The sequence below is a fragment of the Acomys russatus genome, chromosome 1 (genome assembly GCF_903995435.1).
Source record: "Acomys russatus chromosome 1, mAcoRus1.1, whole genome shotgun sequence".
NCBI classification, from domain to species: Eukaryota; Metazoa; Chordata; class Mammalia; order Rodentia; family Muridae; genus Acomys; species Acomys russatus.
Window position 1 is genome coordinate 50,649,200 of NC_067137.1, and position 11,428 is coordinate 50,660,627.

The following is an 11,428-nucleotide window of genomic DNA, read 5'->3' on the forward strand; positions in this document are numbered from 1 at the left end:
CTCATACCATGCATTATCTCTCCAAGCAATAATGAACTGTAATTTGATGATAAATACTGTAATAAGAATGACGGTAATCACTCCCATGATGTTACATATGACTACATGTATATTTTTGGAGAAATTGCATGTCGCTGTGGCTTTGTCAATGTAATTTTATGAGATGATCTAGTAATCTTATGAGAAGATCTTTCCGTAGAGAACCTTTAATTTGAGACCAAATCCTGTAACATCTTAGTTACAATGACATGGAGCCTCAAATAGAAAGCATGATTTTGACCCACAGTACCTGAAAGTCAGTGGATATGCATTGTTTTAACCCACTAACTGTATGGATCTATTTTTAACCTTAGTACAACATAGTAAAGTAAATATAATGTTCTTGGAGATCTATCTATCTACTTATCTGCCTTATTTATCTACATTTGGAAAACTGCTGAATATATGCATCCATCTGCAAAAATATTCAAAATTACATGTACACATGTGATAGTTTGAGGAAGTGCAGACCCCCAGTCTCTTATATGTGAATGCTTGGTCATTAGGGTATGGTACTGATTGAGAAGGATTAGGAAGTGTGCCTTTATTGGAGTACTTGTGGCCTCCTTAGAGGAAGTGTGGCACTGGAGGTTGGCTTTGAGGCTTCAAAAGCCAAAGCCAAGACCAGTGGCTTTCCCTAACTCCTTTAGATCAGGGTGTAGAACGGTCAGCTACCTCTCCAGCATCATATCTGCCTGCATGCCACCGTGCTTACTACGATGATAGTAACAGACTAAATCTCTGAAACCATAAGCAAGCCTCAAGTAAATATTTTCTTTTATGGGAGTTGATGTGGAAGTCATGTCTCTTCACAGCAATAGAACACTAGGTCAGAAGTTACTACCAGAGAGTATAATATTGCTGAGTATAATATACCATATTTTGTTTCAAAGAAGACTGTGGAAGGGTTTTCTAACTTTGAGACAGAAAAGCCATTGAGTCTTAAGAGCTCAGTTGGGTGTTCTGTAGGAACTTTGGAAGACAGGAATGTCAAGAGCAATGGAGACTATAGAGGTTCACCTTGTAAAGAATCTGTGCTGTCTGGTCATATTTAACTGAAGAATCAGTTGCGATGAAGAAGAGATCAGAACCACTAATGTAAAATCCTTGCTTTGCTGGGCCAATGGACGCTTGTGAACTGGCGCTAAAGAGTCAGCTGTGATTAAGAATAAATTAACAGAGTGGAAATGAAACCTTCTAGGAAGTTTCGTTTTTGTTTGCTTTTTCCTGTGTCAGCCCACAGAAGCTGTGTTCCAGAAATGGTCAAGCTTGTACTTCCTGTTGGCAGTGAAGCTTGGTAGTTGACACTGAGAGGTTAGGAAGGGCCACTGGCTAAGGTGCAGCCTCAGTCCCTATTGAAATCCAGCATTGAAGGGGTCATCGAGAGAATTCAGGGCTTGGCATTTTGAAGAGAACACCAGAGAGACTACTGGTTAAAGTGTAGGCAGGTGCTGCAGGAAACTCAAGCACCATAAAGATGCCGGTTAACATGGACTGACCACCAAAAACTGCAGAAGGTATGGTGTGCAGCCTGAGCAAGCTCAGAAGGCAAGCTGTGTGTACTGCAGACGGCACAGCTGGGGTAGAAAACAAAGTCCCAGGGAGGGGCCTAAAAGATCTTGATTGAATCTCAGATATTGGACTTTGAATTACTTTCACTGTTGGAATATGGTTTTTGTTTTGTTCATATTGTGCCCTGGTTCTTCCATCTTCAAGTAAGAACTTATTTAGTTTATTTTTTTATTTTATAGAAACTTACAGTTGAAGGTCTTTCCAATTTCAATAGAGATTTTGGATTTTAAATGAGACTTTGGAACTTTACAGAGGTTGAACTTTGAAGAGATTGAATTGGAAAAGACTGAGAAACTTAAGTTTGTAAAATGTTTTATAATGGTGGTATTTATTAGTCTGATATCTTAGGTGTGAACAAAACAGGGGAAATTTATGACTTAGGAAGTATTGTACATCAAGTTGAGTAGAGTTCAACTGTGGTGACAGGCAAGGGCTGATGCAGAGGCTTACTAGCTTGCTCAATCTGCTTTTTTATAGAACACAGAACCACCAGCCCAGGGCTAGCAGCACCCAAAATATCAATAACTAATTAAGAAACTGCCTTGCAGGACTGCTTACTGCCTGATACTATGGAGGCATTTGTGTAGGGAGCTTTCCCTGTACTGTTGATCCTGGGTTGTCAGGGCCCACCTCTTCTATTTTGTCTACTCCCTACTTCCTAAGAGTCATAGTCATTAAGATAACCACGCCAGGAAGAAAAGATGCAGCACTCCTGCCCTCTCTTCCTTCATTGTATCCCTGGTCTCCTTCTCTTGCCAATTATTTGTGTGCACTGTGCTTTTACTTGTGTTGCCGCAGCAGCTCCATAATAGGAAGAGCTCCTGCTCTTCTAAAATTGTAACTACCCTTCCTACTTGTCAGTCTCTTCCTTGCATTCTTGCTCTCCTACCCAGCTACTGGATTATTTCACATTAGCGCTTCCTCTTCAAGCATGCTCAAGATGCTAAAAGGCTAATTTGTCACAAGTAGTAGGGTCAAAAGATACACTACAGAAAAATACCCAACTTCCCACAAGATTTAATCACTGTATTGATGCTTTCAATGATTAAACAAAGGGTTCTGTCAATGTTAAACTACCTGGATTTAGACTTAGGCCTCCAATTGTGAATTTTTTTTCTCCCAAGTTATCAGTAAATATTTGCATACTAACACTCTTGCTAACATCTAAATAAACTCAAATAACACTTTGCTGCAAAGGAAAATTTAGTGAGGAAGAAAGAAAACAAAACGTCTGTGACTGCAATCTCCTGTTTCTACTTTATTTCGTTACTTTTTCTCTTTAAAAGTTGCTCTCTCTACTGCCTGGCTTCCCGTTCTATTTTTAACTCACTTCAATTGATCTCTGGTCACAATCACTTCCCCAAGATTGCGTTTATTAATGTCAGCAGTTCCCACCATGTTGTCAAGTTCATTTCCTGGGTCTTGGATTACATGACTTAGAGGCAATTTTGTGAGTATGATAAATGGCAATTGCCCTTTGATGCTTTCTTCCTTCAGATTCTATTACATCACACTCCAGTTTGTCCTTTTATCTCTCAGACTGTCTCACTTACTGATGGGTCCTTCCTCGATCCACTTACGTTCTGTTGCTGTCCCCCTTACTAGGATGGAGGGCTTATTGAGAGAAAGCACACTGAGTATTTTATTCAGGCATGTATTTTCCAAGCCTGAAATACAGTGCCATGTAGCAATCAATAATATTTGCTAAATTAATAGATATATGTTTGGCTAATTGTCAGGATGTAGCAAGGGCTGTGGTTTCAATCCTGCATCTTCTGATAATGTGATAAACACTAAGATCAGTGAGAATGGTAAATGAAATGTACACAGGTGCCAGAGATAACTATGGTGTTTCATGTTTCAGACCTCAGATCACTGTCACCTTCTCAGAGACAATTTCATTGATGACTGTATCTAAAGACAATCTTTAACCCAAAACACATCTGATTATCGTCTTCCATTGAACCACTAGTGAATACTCCATGATTGGTGCTTCTTTTCCAGATCTATCTGTCTCCTGTGAACTCAGTCGAGACTTTCTGGAGAAGTTTGAATTAGCCCTTGGGTGGACCATTGCATCTTGATACTGACTCTATGTGTCTCTCTCCTCCCCCCTCTCACTGTGGGTCTCGCTCTGCCTCTTTTTCTCCCCCTGTATCACCTCCCTCCATCACTCATTCTCTTTTCCACCTGTACTTTAAACTACATTAATTTTTTTGTCTTCATAAATTACCACTTTTCTTTCAAAAGCAAACAAAATAAAGAACTGAGTCCCAACTCTTAGAACAATGATTAAAAGAGAGAAATATGGCATTTAAATATTAACAGTTTTAAACAGTTGTTCAATGAGTTCACTGATACTTCACATTATTATTCTTTTACATTCTTGAAAACAAAAATACCGGAATTCCCTCCCTTTAATTTTGATTTGATGTCCTTCAGGGGTATACATTTCTTGCTACATTGTGTTTTCTATCTGCCCCTTGAGATCCTTTCATCTTTTCCTCTGTCTGTCCCAGAAGGGGGGCCTGGATTGTGAAGCAGCAGCTATACTTATTTTCTGGTTTCTGGTAATACATACCTAAACAGATGCTCAGTGGAGATTGTGAGAAGAAGTATGGGCTCAGGAGATTTACACCTACAAATCCTTCACTGTGCACTATGTCTGTGCTCACTGCATTTCCTAAATCCAGAGGTGGTCTCTTGGAAATCCCATATAACCTTTCTTGGTTAGTACTGTTTTTATGTTCTGTGCCTCAGTGTGATTTTTATCAAATCATTATCCAAATATCACATTTTTGAATATATCTTCTACTTTTCCCTAAAAATTCCTTCATATTATCCCTTGCCATTTGCTCATCTACAGTGTGTGTTATAGTCTATCTATTGTGATGCCAGGCTGTCTTCACACAGCCTCACTACTGTTTCCATAGAACTAAAGGGAAACAATTTGCTGATTTATACCTTGCTAGAGTGGGAAGGAGAGTAGGATGAAAGTACATGTAAGCTTGACTCTGCAGGTGTGGTGTTCCTGAGTCCCCAGAACTTGCCCCTGTCTGGAACTCAGGATGTCTCTTGTCCTTTAAGATGCTGGGATCTGACCCCTTTTGTACACTTAGCCCTTCATAAACACTGCTTTATTCACTAATGGTAAAATGCTATCTTATAAATAAGGAAGCATCCAATTTTTTTATGAAAGCATTTTCAAATCCCAGACCCAAATTAGCTGAGAAAAGAACCTCCTGACTCTTTTATCCCTTTAGCCCATCAAAAATAGGGGGAGGGGCAGGGAAAAACAATTTTGATATCTTTATACAGAATTAAAGAAATATTAGCACAGGAAGTTTAAAAAGTTTTGTAACATGAAGGATCATTTTTTATCTTTTGAAATTGATTTGTTTAAATCATGGTTATGTTTTCAAATATGTTAATAGTTCCAAATAGTAATATATCTTATACAACATGATAATAGACAACATGGTTCTCTTATACTTCTATTCTGATATGCACACATGGACACACATATCCATGCATAAACACACATACATACATAGGCGACACACATGCATGCAGACATATGCACATCCAGACATATATACATATATGTGAATATTCAGTGACAGGAGCACACAGTTGAATAGGCATGCTAGATGTATACCACTGGATTTAAATTTATTTCCTTGATAAGATTGTATTTTCCCACCTATTTACTCTTCAACATAATATTTTAAATAAAAAGTTTTCTTTACTATAAAGCCAATAGCCAAAAGCAATAATTTGATTAATTATATGGATTTTACAGCTGGAGTATTAGTACTGCAAGCATTTACATTTTCTGTTCTTTTTAAATGGCTTTTAGAGCTCATCTTTCCTGGGAAGGGCCAAATACGTGAACGGAAATGAAGGAAGAGAGAAAAGTGTTGAAATGTGGTAACAACAGCTGTGAAAATGTTTGATTTTTTTTTCAGGAAACAATACACTAAGTTTACTTTTTAAAAAGGATATCACTGCAACCAGGGCAAATTATGAAGGGTATTTGTAAGTCTTAGAGTAATCTTATGCTTAACAATGAAGGGGGGGCGTGAACTAACTATTAAGATTTTCTAAAATGTAGTTATCATAATATATTTGAAGGCCATTGCTCTCAACAAGTCCATGTGGTCAGAAACTAATTTTAAATATATTTTGTACTATTTAGTTTGACTTTTTATTTTCAATAAGCTTACATTAAAATTGCAAACAAGGAAATCATCGCGTGTAGCATTTTACAATTTCCTATTTCTAGAGCACACATCCTAGGCACCTATTCTTATCCAAGGCAGGTTTTGTGATTCTTACTTTAAGTAGAGCCTTTGGGACTACTCATGCATGACTGATACACTTAGATAATACCAGGCATTCAATATGAGCTATGTGCCCTTGATTTACCTGACAGGTGACAACAAGGCTATATTGAGTTAAGTGCAGACACTATCGCTAAATGAACACTTGCAAGACTTGACTGTGGTTTATGTCATACATGAACAGATCTCTGACTCAATATCCTGTCTAGCGAACAACCTGTACCAGATGCTTCCCAAGAAGGGAAAACCACCCAAAGGCAGTTGGATGAATATGCAATTTTATACCTCTGAGGGGAAACACTTCATCCTGGCCCCAGATAATGGGACACTCATATTCTCTTTGTATTCCTCTGAGGATTGACGTCTTTAAAAATGTGTTTTGTGGAACTTTCAGCAGAATAAAATTTACTTTAAATAAAATATTAAATTGGTCAAAATGAATGATTTTCTCTATTCAATAAACTGATTGTTTCACTTATGACGTGAAATGTGTAAGCCATCTTTCTATAATTATTCATGTCTTCATATCATTCATATACACAAATCAATAATCTGATAAAATATGCAGAATAAGTAAAATTGTCAGTGTGTAAGACAAAATACAATAGGCAAAACTATGGGCAGGCAGTGTCTGACAAAACAGAACCCTGATCCATACACCTACAACAACAGTTGTAGTTGTCAACAGTAACTAGGAATTAAAACCACACCCACATAGCAGTGACTTGGTGGAAGACTTTCAGCTTCTATTCCCTTCCTGTGAACCTCAAACATAGTATCAACTATGTAAGATCAAATATACTTTCCACATCGGACAAATAAGTGGCCCAGCTTCTGGGTTGTCTGCCTTCAGCACCCATTACAACTGACCTCCAATTACTCAGGCCTTGGACCTTTTCTTTTCTCACTTTGAAGCTTTATATAGTTAAAACTTCCTGGAAAAATCTGCCAAGTATAGCAGTGGTTGCATACATGTGTGTGTGTTACTGTAAACACCTATAGATACATTTGATCTATCTGGTGACAGAAGTAGTTTGTATAATACTTACAATAATTTGGAAGAGGGAATTTACCCTGACTACATTTTTAGATAAGAAAAATATGATCCATAGAGAATAATTATTTTTTATGAGGTAGCTGTGATGGCTGGCTCTATGTCAAACTGACATGGCTATAAAAGGTATCTCTTGTTTCTGTATGAAAGCAATAGACATACTGTGAAAAGGAAAGGCATGTGAGACTGAGGAAAGGTGACCAACATGTGGCAAACATGGAATATAATAAATGGGCAATTTAAGTTATGAGCTAGTAGTAGAACAAGCCAAAGCTTATGGACTAGTCATTTATTCATAAATAACAAGGTCTCAGAGTCATTATTTTGGGAACTGGAGCATGGGAAAAATACCCATTGTTATACACAGCTATTGACGTATTGGAAGAGGAACCACTCTGTTGAAGCAATGCCCTCAAAAGATAGTCCTGGGTTCAAGCCTTGTTGGATTTTCTGGATTGATAATGGATGTGGAAGGACCCAACTCACTATGAGTGATGCTAGCTTACGCCCTGGACTAGTCATCCTTCATGCTATAGGGAAGTAGGCTGAACTAACCATAGAGAGAAAGCCAGTAAACAGCACTTCTCCATGGCCTTCTTACATCAACTCTTGCCTCCAGGTTCATGTCCCCTTTGAGTTCTTGCCCTAATTCCCTCCAAGTGAAGGGTTGTGATGTAGAACTGTACGCTGAAATAAACTCTCTTTCTCAAGGTGCTTTTGATCACGTCAGGAGCCATAGGACCTTGCTTGACCTGCCCCAGTGGCTGAGAGGCCCTGCTGGCTGAAAGCCACAGCTGTCTGCATACTTGAGATAATTATTCTGCCTGGCTACCACAAAGATCCAGCCTGACCTTGAGAAAGAGAACATTCGGTGTATCGAGACTTCTGTATAGTCGCCCCACTCCACACCTGCTGTCCTTGGGCCTGGCCCAGAAGATTTTGTAACTTTCTACTGCATTCCTTCTCACCCCCGCCCTTTCAGAAGCTTATTATAAATTTGGATACCCCCTTATAATAAACGGCCCTCGATAAGCAAGTTTTTCCTGGGCTCGTGCCTTTCTCTCGCCTTATTCTTTATTCACAGGTCGCGACCCTCCTCGCCACTCCACGAATAACTGAACCCGCGGGTCGGGAACATGATCATGGTACTTTAACCACAGCAATAGAAACCCAGCTAAGACAGTTACCCAGCTTACCTGTGTATATCCATGCCAGTTGGGTTTTATATTTATTTCAAGATCTACTAATTTTGTGTACCTACCATCAAGTCTTGGCCTCTGAAGGAGTGATTGGTGATTTGTTCACTATATCTTTTTTTTTCTTAAGCTAATAAAATATATTCGTATTATGTGGAAATAACACACAAAACAAAGGAAAAACACAGCCATTACCTCCACAGTATTTTAATAAAAATATTGGCAAACGAAAAAGTAGATCACAGCTAAGCAGTCTATAGATGAGGCTGAGACCAAAAGTAAATAGGTAGGAGAGATCTAAAGTAGGTGACCTAGGCCTACCCCTGTTAGTATTTGTTCTTTATGATGAAGTCCATCTTGGCTTACTGACAAGCTAAGAGTGTATAGTAATCTAAGTAGGTACTTAAGTAGGTATCAGGTTGGTCAGCAACCAACCTTCCAAATCTGCTCAGAGCCTCTTCTCAGCCATTCTATGAGCAGAACACGGAGGGAAAGAGAAAACGTGGTTCAAGCCCTGTGCTCTGGAGACAAAATCCAGCATTTGTTTACATACCCATATTCCCAACTCCAAAAGAAATAACTAAGTGTGTTTTCAGAGATATGCATAATCTAGAATGCTACGATTATCAGTTTTAATAAGTAAAAATCCTATAAATGGAAGGATCTCATTTTGGTTTTGATGAAAAATAATCCCAGTAGATAATTCCAGATTAACTGGTTTTTCTTAAGCCATTCATTTCCAAGAAAACAGGCCTAACCTCACTTCCTTATGTACTCCAGCGGTGTTTTTTAAATTTAGCAAACAACTGTGAGGCTGTGTTCTCATGACTGAGTTGGGTGTCTTGTTTGTCTTTCAGTGGCCATTCCTTTATTTATGTTCTCTGGGCATTGGTTCCACTGTTGCTGGCTCATCTATGGATTTAACTGCTACCAGAGCCACAGGCTTTATAGAAGACTTGGTTCTCAAGAAAGGTCATTGAATTTCCAGATCTAGCAAACAATCTTACCATTTCACTAGCATTCTGAAAAGTAGTTAATAGTTCCCAAGTCTGATGTAGGATCCAATGTTGGTGAATAACACTTATTTTAAGTATGTAAAGAACATAACTTAAAATGCAATAAAGATTGATAGGAAGTCAGCCTCATTTTAGGTTTCCTTCCAAAAATTAGATCAGGAGACTGTATCAGTGAAGTGAGTATTTTGAAATATAAAGCTTTACTGATTCAGCTAAGTCTCAGCATGGAGACAGTGTGAATTGCTTCAGTTTCTACTCAGGATTTTCCCATATCACAAATCATGCTTGGTTTAAAACAACATAATATTGCTGGTGGAACATTCTACAGTCATGATTGACAATCTAAATGCCAAAAAAAAGTATCTGGCTGTGCATAGCATACAATATGCTGTAACCATGGAAACAATATGGATACCACAGAGATAAATGGCGTAGGTGAAAGACAACAGAAGGAAAATTTGGCTGGCCACCAAAGAGCAAAGAGCAAAGCAGTCAGCTGTTTTTGTTGGTGGGAGATTAGGTTGTTTGGTTTTTATTTTGTTCTTCCTGGCTTTTTTTCCCTTAACACCATGTGAGAGATAATACTTGTTCAGTCAGTCACAATCTTTTTCTTTATTCATGTTGCCTTTACTGAGCATCTATCAAAAATACAGACTGAAGCACCAACCAAAGTCCATGCGTGGACTGCCCCTAGGCTCCCTGCACAGATAGCCAAGGGCAGCTTGGGCTTCATATGGGTCCTCTAATAAAGGGAGAACAGGGGTGGTGGTGAGGCTCCTGTCTCTGACATGGATTCTCTTGCCTGATTTCCCTTCCCTTCCCCCTGGCCTGTCTGCCTTGCCAGGCCACAGGGGAAGAAGACGTGCTCAGTCCTTGTGTTACTTGATATGCCAGGGTGGGTTGTTAGGGAAGCCTCACCTTCTCTGAAGAATATAGAAGCGAGGATGGGGGAAGAAAGATGGAGGGTGGGACTGGGAGCAGAGGATACAGAGGACTATGGTGGGGAAGTAAAGTGAATAAATAAATAAATTACTGTAAAAAGTTATAGTGAAGACCATGAACTTCTAAAACCATTATGGTTGTGTTGTGAGTAACTGCCTTGAAATATCTGAATTCTTCATTAAATCACACACCAGCCTGTGCTAGTGCTTGCTTGGCGTGTGTGTGTGTGTGTGTGTGTGTGTGTGTGTGTGTGTGTGTGTGTGTGTGTGTGCATGTGTGTGTGCATGCGTGCGTGCACACACATGCCACCAAACATGTGTAAAGTTCAGAGGAAAGCATTTGGGACTCAGTTCTCTGTTTTCACCATGTGGGTCCCAGCAAAAGCTTTGCTTCAAGAGCCTTAATCTGTGAAACCATCTTATAGGCCAGCAAAATACTATTTTAGGACAAATTATAGAATATAGTTTATAGAAATCTACTATGATTGTCTGGGAAAATGAAAGTTATGCTTTCTCTTTGGCTATATTATGTGGCAATTAAAATCAGAGAAATGTCAAAGATTGAGGAGGTATACAGAAGTTGTTTATAATAACCGATATTTTAAGTTAAGCAGCATAATGAAAAGAGTGAGGTATCAAAAAACCAACATAGTCAAAAGTCAATACAATAAAAATTAACATCACTTAGAAATTGGAAGTATGACATTTTTGTTGTGATCCTTTTATTATTCTATTTACCTGAATTATACTATATATTGGGACTTGTAACTTTCTCCACTGACTAGTCCTTTTTGCCTATGAACGCTTTAGACAATCTTAGCCATATAGGTGTGCAAATGAAACATTTACTGATAGAAATTCATAAGATTTTGGAGACTTTTAAATCACTTTTATTCTTTGATAAGTTTCAACATTTATATAATGATCTTAGCAGGTTTCAACTCCACCCATTTTTGCTTTACTCCACTGAAGAAAACTAAACTTCTCTGTAAAAACAAACAAACAAACAAACAAACAAACACAAAACTATCAGTGCCAAGGCCATGGGGGAGAGAGGGGCTTTCAGGGCACATCCTTTGGAGTATATTCTATGAGTCCCTCTCCGCCTATATGTTCCTTGAGATTTGGAGACAATGATGTAGCTGTCTCAGGTAGGGCTCAGCACCACATCATCACAGCATCATTATCCGCACTTGACTGCCACAGTAAGGCACTTCTCTAATGAAGACTGAATACAAAATTAATCCATAGGTTTAAGCATAATTAT